Source organism: Danio rerio, chromosome 7 (assembly GCF_052040795.2).
Source record: "Danio rerio strain M-AB ecotype USA chromosome 7, GRCz13ab, whole genome shotgun sequence".
In the NCBI taxonomy this organism is placed as follows: domain Eukaryota; kingdom Metazoa; phylum Chordata; class Actinopteri; order Cypriniformes; family Danionidae; genus Danio; species Danio rerio.
This window is the reverse complement of record NC_141027.1, coordinates 51940957-51960157: the sequence shown is the minus strand read 5'-3', so window position 1 is coordinate 51960157 and position 19201 is coordinate 51940957. Positions and strand designations below refer to the sequence as shown.

The 19201-nt window shown below is 45.9% G+C and overlaps 1 protein-coding gene and 2 long non-coding RNA genes across 7 annotated transcripts in view; 1 reads left to right on the top strand and 2 right to left on the bottom strand.

The window, feature by feature from the left end:
- col4a6 (collagen, type IV, alpha 6) overlaps window positions 1-19201 on the top strand; it is a 181012-nt gene that overhangs the window by 54895 nt on the left and 106916 nt on the right. The gene's annotated exons all lie outside the window — the stretch shown is intronic.
- The window catches only part of LOC147843192 (uncharacterized), a 57523-nt gene that overhangs the window by 29301 nt on the left and 9021 nt on the right, over window positions 1-19201 (bottom strand). The window lies entirely within an intron of this gene.
- LOC141375131 (uncharacterized) lies at window positions 730-18232 on the bottom strand. The gene is made up of 4 exons (XR_015496227.1): window positions 17912-18232; window positions 7617-8579; window positions 7422-7525; window positions 730-3024 (listed from the first exon to the last, which is right to left on the bottom strand). It is a non-coding gene; the product is annotated as an uncharacterized LOC141375131 (long non-coding RNA).

Below are 19201 nucleotides of genomic sequence, written 5' to 3'. Positions count from 1 at the left end.
ATTCATGAATGATGTGAGGCGACGCAACTGACGCAGGTAGGTCATGTGACCATGACAAAATGGCGGATGTAGTACGTCCGAATTCCAGTCATACTTTTCACATTCATACTGTATAGAACATACTTTTCTAACGGCCGAGTAGTACGTTTAAATTCAAATGCAGTACCTACTGAGTAGTAGGCGGTTTCGGACGCAGCCATAATGTTAGAAGTCCGGTGAGGATGACCTCTGCTGGCCAGCGAGGGGAATGACTGGGACCGAGTCGGTGACAATTAGCAGAGATGGGTTGAAAATAACCACAGAATATTTGTAGTTGAGAAGGCTTATGCTTTTAATGTTGTGCAGAGAATTTGTAGAAAATGAGGACGTATGTATGTATGTATGTATGTATGTATGTATGGACTAGAGAATGATTGACAAGTGACTGATTCCACTAAACACTGTCTGTTAATATCAGCTGTGTATAAAAGCTTGAGTCAGGAAACGAACATTTTTGCGCACATCCTGAATCTAACCCTTGCATTGCATTGAGGATACCAGTATTCTCTGTATCGAATTATTAATTTGTATCCAATAAATTACTAATATTTTTGACATTGAAGAAAACCTCTCCTGACCTTTTTTATAAAACACACATGGAATTGATTAGATATTCCAAAAATATATATAAAACACACTATGTCACTAAGTATAATGTCTAGGAAGCACATGATGAGTATTTATGTATTTATAGCAGCACATTTTACTACCACTGTCATAAAGGTATACATATACAGTAGGACTGAGCTGAAACGAAAGTTATTTCCACATTCTTAACATACTTTTTGTTAAATTAAAGTACGTTAATTAAGTTTTTTTAGGTCGTATTTTTAATACATTTATTGTTCTCAACACATTGCTGTATTTTTTTCACTTTTAATATTTTTTGCTTAAATTTCTTGGTCTTAAAAATGTCTTTAAAAAACCTTAAATTTACCCTTATAAAACCTTAGAAACCCTGAGTTAGATAGACTGAATGCAATACTGTACTGTAGCAATGAAGGCATGCTTTGAAATGATGCTTTCAGTCGATTATGTCTTGGTCTGGCTGTGAAAGTGTGAATACTTGTAAAAGAGTGATGAGGAATGATGACTCTAAACGTCAGGCAAGCTAAACTTACATTGTCAACAGTGAGCAAGGAGAAACCTCAGCCTGATCTGGATGTAGTCATCATTCTGGCAGCAGTGTGAAAGTGTGAGAAGCAGCTATTCTGGGATCAGTAGAGAAGAATTCACTTTTTTTTTCTGCCAGAGTGCATGCTACCTTCACCCACTGTTGATTTATTACCTTTGGATCAGAGGAGTCATAGATCTGTGCTTGAACATTTGTGGGAGCCTGTAAGACCTTCAGACACAAGCTGTGAAGAACCTGTTGAAGCAGCGTCCTGATGTAGGCAGGTGCTGAGGCTTGCCAGAGTGTTGTATTTCTGAAACCCTGCATGCCTTCAGTGAACGTGCCCAGACTTCCGCGTATGATGTCATGTGCCCATGGGCAGCAGTTTCAGAAGTCCAAAATGTCTGCTGATGACAAATTAAATCCTTTTCATAATTAAAACTGTTGTTTATTTTTTGCTTATGAGCCTAACTATTATAATAAATATTTAATCTAGGCTAACTCTATGTTAAACTCTATGTTAAAAGCGTGTCACGGTGGTCCAGGGAAAAGGCGAGAGGCGGATCCACATGCTACTAATTTATTTAAATGAAACAAAAAACAAAAACAAAGGCTAGAGCTAGGAATAGCTGACGTAAAACTGACATTAAGACACCGTGTCAAGAACCCGAAGGGCCAGAGTTTCGAAACACTGCACCGAAGCATAAGCCGAAATACACAGATCACATGACTAAGGTGATTCGAAACACTCAGGTCACATGACTAAAGTGTTTCGAAACACCAGGTCACGTGACTAAAGCAATTTAAAGCATCAGTCATTTCAGAAGCATTTTTTGACCTCGCAAATCTGTATTTGACTGACAGGGTCGAAGAAAAAATGCCTTATGTAGCCTAGTGGACTGCACTTGTGCACAGAGGAACTGTGCTGCAAATGGCCTGAGTTCGAATCCTCACCTACCAACACACCTAAATTATGACTTGATGTATTTTAATATTACTTTTTATGACCAAAAGAAGACATATTTATCCACAAAGTTTTCATTTGGATGTCAAACCAATGTTAAAACAGAACATGTTACAAAAACAGAGCATTTAAAAACATCTATAGCTGCTTCACCCTGGATTCAAACCTAGTATCTCTGCATGTTAGTTAGGAACTCTCACCGCTTCATTAAATCACTTGAAACTTCGATTTTACAACATGGTGTTTAATTCCTAAATTTGCGTAATTATTCCTTTGCTGAAGTTGTTCCAGAGCAATACTTATAAATGACCACGGGTTGTCACTGTAGAGACCATTTTGAAGCTTCGACACATTTGCTTCGACTGTTTCTGTGTTTCATGAAACCTCACTTTGCCCATCACTAGCTAGAACTAGGGATGAGTGACGTGAAACTGACATTTCGACAAAGTGTCGAGATCCCGAAGCAGTTTCGAAACACTGCACCTAAGCATGATCCAAAACACCCAAGTGACTAAAGTGTTTCAAAACACCTGGTCACGTGATTAGAGCAATTCAAAGCATCGATCAGTACAGAAGCATTTCAAGACCTGGCGAATCTGTGTTTGACTGACAGCGTCAAAAAAAAAACAGTCCAAAGAAATCCACCAAGGAGCAGATAATGACGATGACATACAGTTCAATGGCTAACAAACAGAGACTGAAACACAGGTCTATATATAGTGTGAAATAAACTGATAATGAATGAATAATGATAATAAACAAAACTTCACCAATTGTGAAGAGAAAAAAACCTTAAGAGAAAGCAGGCTCTGTTGGGCACGACCATTTTTCCTTCTGGCTAAATTTCCACTGGTCGTCCATCGTGGAGAAACTGCAGGTGTGAGTAGGTCACCGGCAGGAGGTCAGGCTGGCCAGAGATGCAAGAATGAAGTGTCATAAATGAACATAGCAGGTACATAAACAACATAGAAGCAAACATGTAAAGCAAATGAGTATTTTTAATAAAATGTCTGGTGCATTAAGACAGGAGAAGTGTGTCTTACAGGTGGTCGTCAAGCCAGCTTACCTGCGTGAAGCACATTCATGCATCATACCGTTATGCGATGCATTGAGTGTATGCTTTACTAAACAGATAGGTGCTTTAATCTAGTTTTGAACTGCAAGAGTGTATCTGAGCCTTGGACATTATCAGGGAGGCTATTCCAGAGTTTAGGAGCCATAAATGAGGAGGCTCGACCTCCTTTACTCGACTTTGCTATTCTAGGTACTACCAGAAGCCTTTTTGAGATCTTAAAGTGCGGGTTGGATTGTAGCGAAACGGGGTTGGTTAGATAAACAGGAACTAGATTATTTAAAGCTTATAGGTAAGAAGCAATATTTTATAATCAATATGAAACTTAACAGACAGCCATGTTAAGGAGGATAAAATTGGGGTCATAATATCATATTTTCATGACCTGGTAAGAACTCAGGCAGCTGCATTTTGTACTAGCTGAAGTTTATTAATAGAGGATGCTGGGCAACCAGCCAACAGAGCATTACAGTAATCCAGCCTAGAAGTCATAAAAACATGTACTAGCTTTTCTGCATCTGAGATGGATAGCATAATTTGTAACTTAGCAATTTTTTTCAGATATAAGAAGGTGGCTTTTGTGGCATGAGAGCTATGATTTTCAAAAGTTAAATTGCTGTCTAATATAACACCCAGATCTTTTACAGTAGAGCTAATGCTATCTTTGCCTGTATGCTCCCACATTTCGAGTGGCTGATGATATCAGCTTGAGGGCTTCCTTAGCAACTGTACTGTATATTAATATCCTTAACCATGTTCCTCTTACCTTTGGTTTGCTCTGAGAGAATGGTGAGAATGATTTTCAGTTGGAAATACATAATCATACTGAAATAAAAATCACACGGTGCAAACATTTTAATAAAGAATAAGCACACTTTAATAAATAATACCATATTCTGCTTAAAACAATATTTCTTCAGTATTAATTCTAAATTGAGGCTTTTGGATTTACAACTCATGTTTTTTACTCAGCTAAGAAACTGTTAACTTTAATATTTGAATCTATGGTGGAAGAAAGTAGTCCCTGACACAAAAGGGTTTTTATTTTTAAATACAATTGTGCATAGGAACTGATGTAAAAATACAATATTGCACTTGAATTCATGCAATATAGCTCTTTATCAACTCTACTGTGATTATTATAATATAAGCCATGTTGCATTGATAATATTGTGCTTTTGCTATATTATATTATATTATATTATATTATATTATATTATTAATTTTCCCTTCACCAATCCGGGGTTGCCACAGCAGAATCAACCACCAATTTATCCAGCAAATTTTTACACAACAGATGCCCTTCCAGCTGCAACCCATCTCTGGGAAACATCCACAAACACTCAAGCCAATTCACCTGTACCACATGTCTTTGGACTGTGGGGGAAACCAGAGCAGCCGGAGGAAACTCACGCGAATGCAGGGAGAACATGCAAACTCCACACAGAAACGCCAACTTAGCCGAGGTTCGAACCAGTGACCCAGCGACCTTCTTGCTGTGAGGCGACAGCACTACCTACTTCGCCACAGCTTCACCTATTTTATATAATATTTTATTTTATTTTATTTTATTTTTGCAAACCTGAAACCAGCCTAGTTATAACATTCCTGAAAGCCTTTCTAAGCAACCACAGCCATCTCCACATGGTAGAGGTTTCAGTATTTTCTGTGATGTCATCCAGTTCATTCTGCCCTTTGAGGCCTGCTGTGTGCATTCAGCTTTTTGTTGTACTTGGATGACATCAGACATGTGTAGGTCAGTGCGCATCAGCGGGGGGTCCAGGGGTTTTAAGAGACCATCAAAACCAAATGTATATGCAGTTGATAGTAAAGGAAGGGAAGGTTGTTTGGCCTGAGATAAACTGTGAAGTACTGAGAATTTAAACACAGCTGTGGGAATGGACACATATGACCAGCAGACACCAATAAAAGGAGTGCAGGACCAATACTGTTTAGAAACAAGGATAAAAGGTAAAGGATAAAATAAAGGAACTCAAACACATCTGCATGCCAAAGATGTCTGTGCACTTCTTCATGTTTATCTGGGTAACTGCATCTTGTAAACAAGACATGAAACAAAACTACATGTTTCCTGTCAGATGTTTGTGCGACATTCTGCAGCTGGATTTGTGATGCTTAAAAATGTTTTCAGTGATCAATTACATTATGCTACTTTGGATAGACACACATACACAATGACAAGCAGCATCAATCTAATTTATGGGTTTTGTATTCTTGTGTTTATTTGTACTATTAAAGTAATTTTCTTACACTTTTTGTTCTTGCAGTAGTCATATTGATGACATGTTGCAGTTTGCGCACAATTTATATTTATCTAGCACACTCACATATACAGTCCAAAGACATGAGGTTCAGGTGAATTGGGTAAGCTAAAATTGTCTGTAGTGTATAAATGTGAATGAGTGTGTGAATGTTTCCCAGGGATGAGTTGTGGCTGGGAGGGCATCTGTGTAAAAATGTGCTGGAAAAGTTGGCGGTTCATTCCACCCTGGCGACCCCAGATTAATAAAGGGACTAAGCCGAAAAGAAAATGAATGATGAATAAATAAAAAAACATGGATGTCAAAATTTTATGGATAATTATGATACGTTAAAATGTTAGAATCATCTTAAAATTTGTAAGTGTAACCTAAACTGAATGCAAACTGTGTGCAGTTTTGTAAAGGCAGGTAAAGAAAGACAAGTCTGGAGCTGGATTTGAGATGGTTGAGAGGGCTGTACACTAGCTTCATCTCCCAGTGCCTTTTGTTAACTCAGTTCTCAGTGCTTTGCTTTCCCTTAGCAAAGCGAATGAGTAACAGGAGAGCAGGATAAACGTTCCGCGATCTTATGTGTTTTCATTTTTTTTCTCTCTACTTTTCAGTCTTGTTTTCTGTCCCATCATGCTCTGATATGGGTCAATAGATTGATGACAGCAGAATAACGAGGGAATGCGAACAAACATATCAAAAGTGTGAGGGGAAACGAGTGGTTAACCTCACTCAGTGTCTGTGTGTGGCCTCTCTAGTGTGTGTGTGTTTCTTAAGTGTACATGTATGCAGATGCCTTGGACATGTCTTTGTTTGTGCATGTTGTTGTTATCCAAGGGTGACCAAACATCTCATTGCAATCATAGCAGTCTCAATTTCACAACAAATATCACACTTTTATTTTTTACCTATAATTATTATTATTATTATTAGTAGTAGTAGAAGTAGTATTGGTAGTAGTAGTAGTGGTAGTAGTAGTAGTAGTAGTATTTAAAACCACACATAATGTTTTATGGGTTTGGTTGTCAGTTTGACCTTTTACTGCAGGGCTCCAGGCGACCTTTTTTACTAGGAGCACGGTATCATTTTACTAAGCAACTTACTGGTTCTATATAGTTCTGCCTGTTAATAATCAAACTACTATACACTGTAAGAAAATCTGATCATTTACAGTTTTAGTATTTTGTGTGGCTACACGGTGGCTCAGTGGTAAGCACTGTCAGCTCACAGCAAGAAGGTTGCTGGTTCGAGTCCCAGCTGGCATTTCTCTGTGGAGTTTGCATGTTCTTTATATGATTGCGTGAGTTTCCTCCGGGTGCTCTGGTTTCCCCCATAGTTTAAAGAGATGCACTATAAGGAAATTGAATAAGCTAAATTGCCCGTATTGCATGAGTATGTATGTATGGGTGTTTCTCAGTACTGGGTTACAGCTAAAATGGCATTTGCTGCATAAAACATATGCTGGAATAGTTGGTGGTTCATTCCGCTGTGGTGACCTTTGAAATAGAGACTAAGCAGAAGGAAAATTAATGAAATATTTTGAGTTTTTGATCTATTTACGATTATGGATTACTTTATGGGACCTTGTTCTCTGCTCTGTCGACATTTCCAATAATGCTATTCAAAAGCATAACTAAACTGGGACAAGTAAAAAGTAAAAACTTAAATCACAAAACACGGAAAACTGCTCATTTACAGATATTTTTGTGTTAAAAACTTAGAATGGTGTAAGGCAATAGGTTTCTGTGTTAATTGCCTATCAAAGTCAACAATTCTGGTTAATTTTATACTTTTTGGGAAATAAGTGTCATAATATAGTCAAATATTATATATATTTTCAAAGAAAACTGTAGTGTTTATTCTTATACTTTACACACCGTCTCATAATCTGAGTGCTGGAGTAAAACTGGGATTATTTCACAGCGATATTTCACTTTAAAAAAAAAAACTTAAATTACTCACCCTCAGGCTAGCCAAGAAGTAGGTGACTTTTTTTCTCAGTTGAACATTAATGAAGATATTTATAGCTGAAGCTGTGGTTCTTGACGAATAAGTGAAGTCAGTGTCTTTGAGAGTAAAAAAAAAAAAAAAAAAAAACATGTAGAGGCAAAAGATCAGTTTGTGTCAAAAACTGAACATTATTTATAGGAATATTACCTTTAATCCAGAGCCTCTGCAAATGGTCCTGAGTGTATTCAAGATGAAAACTTGAGCTTCCTCTTGTCAGATCGACTTCATAAGACCTCAATATATTGTCTTAGCCCTGGGTATGTTTTTAGTATATCCAGACTGATTTGATTCAGAATGGCACAGCTCAAACGGTCAGGTATACAGGGCATCCGCGCTAAAGTATCAAGGTGAAAGACATCATAACTTGCATAGAACAAACCCAGCTCCCAACCATACTTTGAGAATAGATTAACTGCGATATTTTTTTTATCGCGCAATAAAAGTCTCGCATTAATGCAGCATGTTAACGCTGAAAACGGCCCAACACTAATATATAAATGTGCACTTTAATTTTGACATCTACAGACAACGTCACCAAATATATATCAGAGAGCTAAGACTTTCTTATACATAGCCACACTTCAGTTGTTAACTTTTGTAAAACTATTTATTGCATCAATCAATCAATCAATCAATCTATTAAAAAACATTGACTACAATTATGCATTATAAGCTTAAATTACAGAGAGAAATAACAGATGAAGCGAGACTGCAGTCAGATCATTTCATGGTGTCAGTGCAGAAATGAACAGCACAACAGGCCTAATACAAAATATTATAAGATTTAAAATATGGAAAGATTATCAGATGGTAATTTCGGTCAATTTTCCTAACAGCATTCGGTAATATTTCAGCATGCTTTCACTTTTGTATTCAACATGAAATGCACATTTACTGATAGGAATGATGGCATCTCGCTCTACTCATCATTCTCTCTTCATATAGCCGAATATATGGCTATTACACAGCCATAATGCACTGTGATATAGTCTAGTTTGTTGAATCATTTTGCATTCTCACTATAATCGACCCGCTCCAGATTTTATTTCTATCCAGCCGAGACCACCTCATTCAGGCAGTCTCGGACCGATTGATTTGGCATGGATTTGGCTTGATTGTGTCAGAGACTGGGATAGAACCCGGGTCTCCTGCACGAGATGTTGGCCTTGAACCCACTGAGCCACACAGGCGTTGAAGAACCAAAGTCACAAAAAGGAACTTTCTCAGAGGATGACTGGCTAGGATCCACAATAACCGAGCAAAGAACTACTAAACTGAGGCTACTTAAATACAAACAGCTAAACAAGGAACATGTGAAATCAATAGCTGTGATTACAAATACAAAATAAAGACAAAGAACGAAATGAGGACATCTAGTGGTGAAGAAAAAACATTACAAGAAAAAACTAAAATAACATGGGCAAAATCCTGACAGGACCCCCCCCCCCCCCCTAGGAACGGCTCTTGACGTTCTTGCCGAGAGACTTGAGCTTGAGAGTGTGAAAGTCTCGAATCAACTTAGGATCCAAAATGTCCTTGGCAGGAACCCAGGAACGCTTCTCAGGGCCGTAGCCTTCCCAGTCCACAAGATACTGCTTGGTCCGACGCACTTGACGAACATCCAGTATCCGGTGGACTGTGTAGACTGGTTGGCCTCCAAATAACCGAGGAGGGGGAGGTTTACCTGTCACAGAAAAAGGAGAGGATGAGACTGGTTTTAGTAGCGATACATGAAAGGTAGGGTTTATTTTTAATGATTTTGGTAGATATAACTTGTAAGTGACCGGGTTTACTTTTCTTGCTATCTTGAAGGGTCCTATGAACTTCTGGGAGAGTTTTCTAGAATCCACTCGTAGGGGAATATTTCTAGTTGAGAGCCAGACTCTTTGGCCCGGGCGCATAGTGGGGGTTGGTCTGCGTCTACGATTAGCCTGTTGCTGGTATTGTTGGGATACGCGGAGAAGCTTAAGACGTGCCTTCCTCCACGTTTGACGGCAGCGTCTGACAAACTGGAGGGCTGAGGGGACGGTCACTTCTACCTCCTGCTCCGGGAATAGTGGAGGAGAATAGCCAAATTGGCATTCGAAAGGGGACATACCAGTAGCTGAAGAACAGAGTGTATTATGTGCATATTCTGCCCATATAATGAAACGGGACCAGGTGGTGGGATTATTGGCTGCCATGCATCTCAGGGTGGTCTCAAGGTTTTGATTGAGTCTTTCGGTTTGACCATTGGACTCTGGGTGAAAACCTGAGGATAGGCTGGCCGTAGCCCCTATGGACTGGCAAAAAGCTTGCCAGAATCGGGAGGAAAATTGAGGTCCTCGGTCTGAGACAATGTCTTGGGGAATGCCAAAGACTCGGAACACGTGATTTATGGTAAGCTCGGCTGTCTCTTTGGCAGTGGGAAGTTTGGGCAAGGGAATGAATCGTGCAGCTTTGGAAAATCGGTCCACAATTACCAAAATAGTGGTATTCCCTTGGGATGGAGGGAGCCCCGTGACGAAATCCATAGAAATGTGCGACCAGGGTCTGTGAGGTATGGAAAGTGGATGCAGGAAACCTTGGGGTGAACAGTGGGAACTTTTACTCTGGTTGCAAGTATGACATGCATTGACGTACAAGGTCACATCTTTCTTGATGGTGGGCCACCAAAACCGTCTCTGCAAAAACTCAAGAGTGCGAGCAGACCCTGGATGACACGTGAGCTGGGAAGAATGTCCCCACTGGAGAACCTTGGATCGAGCAGCTTTGGGGACGTACAGACAGCCAGCAGGACCTCCGCCTGGGTCAGGGTCTTTGATTTGGGCTTTCCTAACAATACCCTCCAGACTCCACCTGATGGGGGCAATAATCTTTGAACTGGGGATGATAGGTTTATTGCTGTCTTCTTGAGGGGATTTTACATATACTCGGGACAATGCATCTGGTTTCAGATTTTTGGAACCCGGACGGTAGGTGAGGGTGAAATGAAACCGGTTGAAGAACAGAGACCATCGGGCTTGGCGGGGATTGAGTCGCTTAGCCTGCTGCACATACTCAAGATTTTTGTGGTCTGTCAGTACTTGGAATTGGTGTTTGGATCCCTCCAGCCAGTGTCTCCATTCCTCAAGTGCTAGCTTCACTGCCAGTAGTTCCCTGTCACCCACGTGATAGTTTCTCTCGGTTGGGGTGAGACGATGGGAGAGAAAAGCACAAGGGTGAAGTTTGTTATCCTCACCTCTCTGGGATAACACCGCTCCAATGCCCACTTCGGAAGCATCAACTTCAACCGTGAAAGGTTTGTCAGGTTTTGGGATAAGGAGGATAGGTGCCGATGTAAAGCGCTTCTTGAGTTCATTGAACGCCTTCTCAGCTTCAGGCCCCCACCGGAACCCAGCAACTTTCTCTTTGGTGAGGGCAGATAATGGGGCCACCACAGTGCTAAAATTTAGGATGAATTTTCTATAAAAATTAGCAAAGCCCAGGAAACGCTGCACTTCCTTGACTGATGAAGGGGAAGGCCAGTCCGCCATAGCTTGAACCTTTTGTGGATCCATTTGGATCTGCCCTGGTTGGATGACAAAACCAAGGAATTTGACTTGGGATACGTGGAACTGGCATTTCTCTGGTTTAACATACAGGTGGTTTTCGAGAAGCCGATGGAGGACTTTGCGGACATGATGTACGTGTTTTTGGAGTGAGCTCGAGAAGATGAGGATGTCATCCAAGTAGACGAATACAAACTTGTTCAACATGTCTCGGAGAACATCATTAATGAGGGCTTGAAAAACAGCGGGGGCATTGGTGAGACCGAAGGGCATCACTAGGTATTCGTAGTGGCCAGTAGGTGTGTTGAAAGCAGTCTTCCACTCATCTCCTCGTTTGATGCGCACTAGGTGGTAAGCATTGCGCAGATCAAGCTTAGTGAAAATTGAGGGCTGGAACTTGAGACAGATCTAAGGGCTCTCGAGACTCGAAAATGGGTTTCAGTGGGTTCATGATGTTGGCTCGGTTATTCTGTCAGAGACTGGGATAGAACCCGGGTCTCCTGCACGAGATGTTGGCCTTGAACCCACTGAGCCACACAGGCGTTGAAGAACCAAAGTCACAAAAAGGAACTTTCTCAGAGGATGACTGGCTAGGATCCACAATAACCGAGCAAAGAACGTTCGAGGTTACAGAAGTAACCCTTCGTTCCCCGAGGAGGGGAACGGAAGTGCCATGAATGGGAGGATTCGGATCAGAAGCCGCTTATCTGGAGAGTATTGAACGGGCCAATGAATGAAATTAATTGGCAGCGTAAGCTTGCGCAGGTGTGCGACATCTGCAATTATCTCAGCATATAAGCACACCTGAAGCCAGTAGACGCCATCCTTTTAAGCTGAAGAGACTTTCAAACAGCTAAGGGACAGTCATTATGGCGACGGAATATGGCACTTCCGTTCCCCTCCTCGGGGAACGAAGGGTTACTTCTGTAACCTCGAACGTTCCCCTTCGGTTGGGGAACTTCAGTGCCATGAATGGGAGAATATGGAAAGCGCCATAATGACTGCACCTTACCAACACCCCCGATGAGGAGATAGTCAAGCAAGCGTGACGCACCCACATCATGGGGGGCGCGGTCCTCCAACGTGTCCCTGGCCCTAATTTATCCTACTTCAACAGAAGTTTTACGGATTTAGATATATTTTTGGGAAGTCGTGAGCATCTAGATAATTCTAGGAAATACGACAGTACGTTGGGAAGCGTGCAATCCCGATAGGGAGGACGCTGCGGAGGCCATCCGTTACCCAAGGGGGGGATAGATGGCAGAATTTACCTATGGACTAGCCCTAAAAAGGGGGAGTACGCATAGCAAAAGAGTGGTTAGCGGAGAGGGAAGACACGGGTCCACCCAGGGGGGGGACTTAACCGTGGCGGAATAAGCATATGGGATCGCCTAGTGGGGATCACGCATAGCAGGCACCTATACCCAAAACGCGGGCTGACCAGCGGGCAGACCTACAACGTAGTGGGCCAGCAAGTGACTCCTCCGCTGAGTCAGTGCTGGGGGCCACGGAGGAATCTGCAGGGCTCACCTGACGGGGAACTTTACTGACAGATAAAAAAGGCGCACGTACCTCCGTGTTAGGGAGAATGGCGCCGCAAGCGTGTTTCAACACCCTACCGAGTTGTCTCCTCAATCACCAAAGGGATACCTAATACCCTTGAGGAAACCGGCTCCACTCGCAGATTGTAAAACCTTGCAAATGTGTTGGGTGTCGCCCAGCCCGCAGCTCTACAGATGTCTGTTAGAGAGGCGCCGCGTGCACGCGCCCAAGAGGATGCAACGCTCCGAGTGGAGTGTGCACGAACTCCCGGGGGACACGGCTGACCTCGACTCGAATAAGCGAGTGAAATGGCATCCACAATCCAGTGGGATAATCTTTGTTTTGATACGGCACTTCCCTGCTGCCGACCGCCATAACAGACAAAGAGCTGCTCAGATGATCTAAAATTCTGAGTACGGTCCACATAAATGCGCAGAGCGCGAACTGGACAAAGTAAAGAAAGGGCTGGGTCTGCCTCCTCCGGGGGCAGCGCTTGCAGGTTCACTACCTGATCTCTAAAGGGGGTGGTAGGAACCTTGGGCACATAACCGGGGCGGGGTCTCAGGATGACGTGAGAGTAATCCGGCCCGAATTCCAGGCACGAGTCACTGACCGAAAATGCCTCCAGGTCCCCGACCCTCTTGATGGAGGCCAACGCAACCAGCAGAGCTGTCTTCAGGGACAGAAATCTTAGAGATACTGATTCGAGTGGCTCAAAGGGATCGGATCGCAGACTCGTGAGAACGAGGGCGAGATCCCAAGAGGGCATGAGAGGGGGGCGAGATGGATTAATTCGCCTAGCACCCCTAAGGAACTGGATGACCAGGTTATGCTTTCCCACGGTGCCGCCAGCTACCGCGCTATGATAAGCGGAGATGGCGGCCACGTAAACCTTGAGAGTGGAGGGCGACAGCCTGCTGTCCAACTTCTCTTGAAGGAAAGAGAGCACAACACTAATCTGGCAATTTCGGGGGTCTTCTCTGCGAGAGACGCACCATTCAGTGAATAGACTCCACTTCAGGGCGTAGGCGCGCCTCGTGGAGGGGGCTCTAGCCTGAGTGATGGTATTAACCACCGCAGTCGGTAGGTTACCTAAGTCTTCCTCGCGTCTAGGGACCACACGTGGAGGTTCCAAAGATCGGGGCGAGGGTGCCAGATGGTGCCCTGTCCCTGAGAGAGTAGGTCCTCTCTCAAAGGGATCCGCCAGGGGAGGGCCGTCGCGAGGAGTGAGAGCTCTGATATCCAGGTCCGGTTGGGCCAAAGGGGCGCAACTAGCAGAACCTGTTCCTCGTCCTCCCTGACCTTGCACAGAAACTGCGCGAGCAGGCTCACTGGGGGAAACGCATACTTGCGCATGCCCCGAGGCCAGCTGTGGGCCAGTGCATCCGTGCCGAGAGAGCCCTCGGTCAAGGAAAAAAACAACTGGCAGTGAGCGTTCTCGGGGGAAGCAAGCAGATCGATCTGGGCCTCCCCGAATCGCGCCCATATCAGCTGAACAGACTCGGGGTGGAGTCTCCATTCTCCAGGGTGTAACAGCTGTCGTGAGAGCGCATCGGCTGCACGATTGAGCGTGCCTGGGACGTGAATGGCGCGCAGCGATTTCAGCCGCGGGTGACTCCAGAGGAGCAGACGGCGGGCGAGCTGAGACATGCGGCGAGAGCGCATACCCCCATGCGGTTGATATACGCCGCCGCCGCCATACTGTCCGTCCTGACCAGCACGTGTTGCCGCTCCAGCACCGGTAAAAAGCGGTGGAGAGCGAGGAACACTGCCAACAGCTCTAGGCGATTGATATGCCAATGCAGCTGGGCACCCTTCCAGAGGCCCGCAGCCGCATGCCCGCGACACACGGCCCCCCAACCCGTGTTGGAAGCGTCTGTTGAAACAACAACATGGCTGGACGCCTGTCCTAGAGGCACACCGGCCTGTAGGAACGAGGGGTCGTTCCAAGGGCTGAGGGCGCGGCGACACAGCGCAGTAACCGAGACCCGGTGTGTGCCCGCGTGCCATGCGCGTCTGGGGACCCGATCGTGAAGCCAGTGCCGAAGTGGTCTCATATGGAGCAACCCGAGCGGCGTGACGGCGGCTGCGGATGCCATATGCCCCAGGAGCCTCTGAAAGAACCTCAGTGGGACCACTAGTTTGCTGTCGAGCTCCCTCAGACAGTTCAGCAACAGGCGAGCGCGTTCCTCGGAGAGGTGCGCTACCATGGTGATCGAGTCCAGCTCCATCCCGAGAAAAGAAATCCTCTGCACGGGGGCGAGTTTGCTCTTTTCTCGGTTGACCTGAAGCCCCAGTAGGCGGAGATGCCGAAGCACCTTGTCCCTGTGCATAATCAATTGCTCCCGCGAGTGGGCTAAAATCAGCCAGTCGTCGAGATAATTGAGTATGCGAATGCCCGCGAGCCGAAGGGGCGCTAGGGCACCCTCCGCGAGTTTGGTGAAGACCCGCGGAGACAGAGAGAGCCCGAAGGGGAGGACCTTGTACTGCCACGCTCGACCCTCGAACGCAAACCGCAGAAATTGGCGGTGGCGTGGAAGAATGGAGACATGGAAATACGCGTCCTTCAGGTCTATGGCTGCAAACCAATCCCGAGGACGAACGCATTGGAGAATGCGCCTCTGCGTGAGCATTCTGAACGGCAGCTTGTGCAGACAGCGGTTCAAAACGCGCAGATCTAGGATTGGCCGTGACCCACCGCTCTTTTTGGGTACGATGAAGTATGGGCTGTAAAACCCACTCTCCATCTCGGCTGGAGGAACCGGCTCGATTGCACCCTTCGCCAGGAGGGCAGCAATCTCCTCTCGCAAGACAGGGGCGGACAGGGGGTTGACCCTGGAGAAATACACGCCCGTAAACTTGGGGGGCCGTTTCGCGAACTGAATCGCGTAACCGAGTCTGATTGTGCGTATGAGCCACCGCGAGGGGCTGGCCCGCGCTAACCAGGCAGGCAGAGCCCTCGCTAATGGAGTCATCGCTACAATCGCTGACGTACCAGCGGTGGGGCAGCGCGGAGTGGGTGTGCTGATCCGGGAAGCACGAGGGTCCCGCGGAAGAGCTGGAGGAGAGCGATTCGCTCTGGCTCCGCACCCTGACTCCGGAGAGGGGGCTGGAGGGCTGAGGAAAGGGAGACCGTCCCCCCAGCGCTCGTGAGCCACTGGCGAAGCACGTAGAGTCTGCGAGCCGGAAGGCAGCGCGTCCCGGACTGGCAGAACTCGTGCAGTCACATCCGGGGAAGGGAAAAAGTGCTCTTTTACTGATGTTTTGGTGGCACTGAAAAGTACCGTTGTTATCGGGGCCCCGCCCTCCAGCGGGGAAAGAGCAAGTTTCCTCTTCTCCGGATGGCCTGTCTCAGGGACGCTTCGCGGTCCGTTTACCGGACTTAACGGCGCCCTGGGCAGGAGGGGCTGCCTGCTTTCGAGGTGAACGCCGCGCCCGCTTGGCCGGAGGCGCAGGCGGGGGCGGGGCAGCACTCGTTGGCGGGCGCCCTCGGCGAGGAACAGCGGAGGTGGATGGCTCGGCGGGCGGAGCGGGCTTACGGCCACGCCGATAGATGACATTGCCCATCGCATCCGACTGCTCTTTCACCGCCTTGAATTCCTGGGTGAATTCACCGACGGTGTCGCCGAACAGGCCAGCCTGGGATATGGGCGAGTCAAGAAAGCGAACTTTGTCAACGTCGCGCATATGGGCCAGGTTTAGCCAGAGGTGGCGTTCCTGAACCACAAGTGTGGACATCGTCCTCCCCAGCGCACACGCGGCGGACTTAGTAGTCCGAAGAGCATAGTCGGTCGCGGTGCGCAGCTCATGTAATAAGCTTGGGTTGGACCCGCCCTCGTGCAGCTCGGCCAGCGCCTGCGCTTGGTAGCGCTGGTAGGTGGCCATCGCGTGCAAAGCAGAAGCAGCCTGGCCCGCAGCCTTATAAGCTCTGGCTCCGAGGGAGGCAGACAACCTACAGGCTTTGGACGGGAGGCGGGGCAAACCCCGCCACGTAGAGGCGCCGCGCGGACAAAGATTGACCGCGATAGCGCTCTCCACTGACGGGATCGCCTCATACCCCCTGGCAGCTCCGCCGTCAAGGGCGGTGAGGGCGGAGGCACTCGCAGCACGTGCAGAGAAAGGTGCCCTCCAGGACTGCGTGAGCCTACTGTGCACTTCCGGGAAGAAGGGGACGAGAGGCTTCGAAGGCTTCGCCTTCTGGTCCTCTACGTAGCACCCATCTAGTCGGTCCGGCCGCGGAGCTGGGGGATAAACCATCTCCAACCCCACGGCCGAAGCAGCCCGGGAAAGCACGGCTAACATGTCCGCTTCAGGATCCAATTTGACAGCGCTCACCTGCCCGGAGGGGGCGAGCGGGTCCGGATCTTCGTCGGACAGTGAAAGCCCACCCTCCGATGCCGCGGAGGACATCTGATCTCCGGTGTCAGCGAGTGTGAGAGCTACCATCTGGTTAGACGGATCACTCTCACCACCCGAAGCTTGGATGAAGCGCCGTGAGGAGCGAGAGGTCCGCGAGCCCGTGGGCGGCGGATTAGCTCCCGCTGAAACCCTCAGATCTGCCCGAGCGCCCGCTGCTTTTTTAGAGCAGGAGGCAACTGGGGTGGCTCGCTCTCTTGCGAAAGTTAGCCGCGATCTTAGCTGTGCAACGGTCATGGCATCGCAATGACGACATGAACCGCCCGCGAGCACCGCATTAACATGCTGGACCCCCAAACATGCAATGCAGTGATCGTGTCCATCATCCGGAGCCAGGAAACCCCCGCATCCAGAAACGCACAGTCGGAGCGCCATCCTGAAAAGGACGTGCTGCACGACTGTGTTGCTCTTTTAGGAAAGTTGCAACTATACGCACCGCTCTGGAGGACCGGACCCAAAGAACCGCAGGCAAGGGAGTAACCCAGCTCGACCGTCTGCCACCGCGAAGACCCACTCTGGACCGGGAGACACACTCGTTCGCTCTGAAGTGCTGATCAGCAAGAGGAACCCTCATCGACTCACTCAGAAAGGATCTGAAGCGAAAAGGATGGCGTCTACTGGCTTCAGGTGTGCTTATATGCTGAGATAATTGCAGATGTCGCACACCTGCGCAAGCTTACGCTGCCAATTAATTTCATTCATTGGCCCGTTCAATACTCTCCAGATAAGCGGCTTCTGATCCGAATCCTCCCATTCATGGCACTGAAGTTCCCCAACCGAAGGGGAACTACTAAACTGAGGCTACTTAAATACAAACAACTAAACAAGGAACATGTGAAATCAATAGCTGTGATTACAAATACAAAATAAAGACAAAGAACGAAATGAGGACATCTAGTGGTGAAGAAAAAACATTACAAGAAAAAACTAAAATAACATGGGCAAAATCCTGACAGATTGTGGGATTCACATATGCCAAACAAACTGCACTAACTGGGCAAATGAGACAGCTTTCGAAACAAACGTCTAGGGGTAAAAGCACCCTATTTGCACTCAATTGACAAACAGTCGAAGCCAAATTTAACTTTAGTGACAAGGCAGTACTGACCCAATCGAGCTGGTCCAAGGCCATGGGGCAGTTGTTATTGTCGAGCCCGGTTCCACATGTAAACGTGCTGCCTTAATGCGAGACTCCTATTGGGCGATAAAAAAAATCATTGTTATTCTATTGTCAAAGTTAAGTTGGGAGGTGGGTCTGTTCTATGCAAGCTATGATGACTTTCACCTTGATATTTTATGACCGGTGAGTCATCTGAAAAAAAAGTGCCCTTCTGAATCAAATCAGCAGGATGCCCATCTGGATCTTTCACTTCAAAGACACTACTTACTACATTTACATGGACATGAAAATAATATAATTAAGGTGTTTACATGAAGGGCTTTCATGTAAGAGTTTCCTGTAATTTTGGGTGACTTTAACAGCAGTTTGACAGTTTCACTTTAACTAATGAACATTTCATTCATGCACCTGTGACAAACTGGGGTATTAGACGCAAATAAGGAGAGTGGTGAGAGTGTTGTGGAATTTTATAACGCACACCAAATGGAAAGAAAAAAAACTTCTGCATTTTACGATGTGTTTGTGTGTGTGGTCCTTTACTGACAGCCGCATGTGTGGATCTTGTCGGAAAATATGGCGAAAAGTCCTACATGACGGTAATAGTTTAATTGCGATGTTTAGTTCAATAATGTCCCTATATGCATAGTCCACATGTCTTTATTCCATTTCTGATTAGCTCAGTTATGACTTTAGTCGGATTAAGGTGATCAAAAAACGCTGTTCTGAGCTTATGTAGCCCTACAGTTTAAAATTCATTTTTCATTGAATAATCAGTTAGTAAACACAAGTACATCTTACTGAACATCATTTATTGTCATCACCAATTATCACAGTAGAACAGTTTCTCAAGCAGTTTGTGATGCATTTTGGAAAAAATGAGATGAGCCACTGGTCTAATGCGCCACCTGGCTTGAGAAACCCGTTCTCAAAGACTTACTTTTAGTCATTATTTGAGTAGCACACATATTCTGAATGCCTTTGGCAGAATTCAAATGAGCCATTTTCAATCTAAATTAATCTAGATTAAATCCAAGATTACAGTGAGATTAATCTTGATTAAAAAATTAATCCATGCCCACCTATTAAAACACTGTGTATTTATGAAGTGTGCTTCACATAGGTGA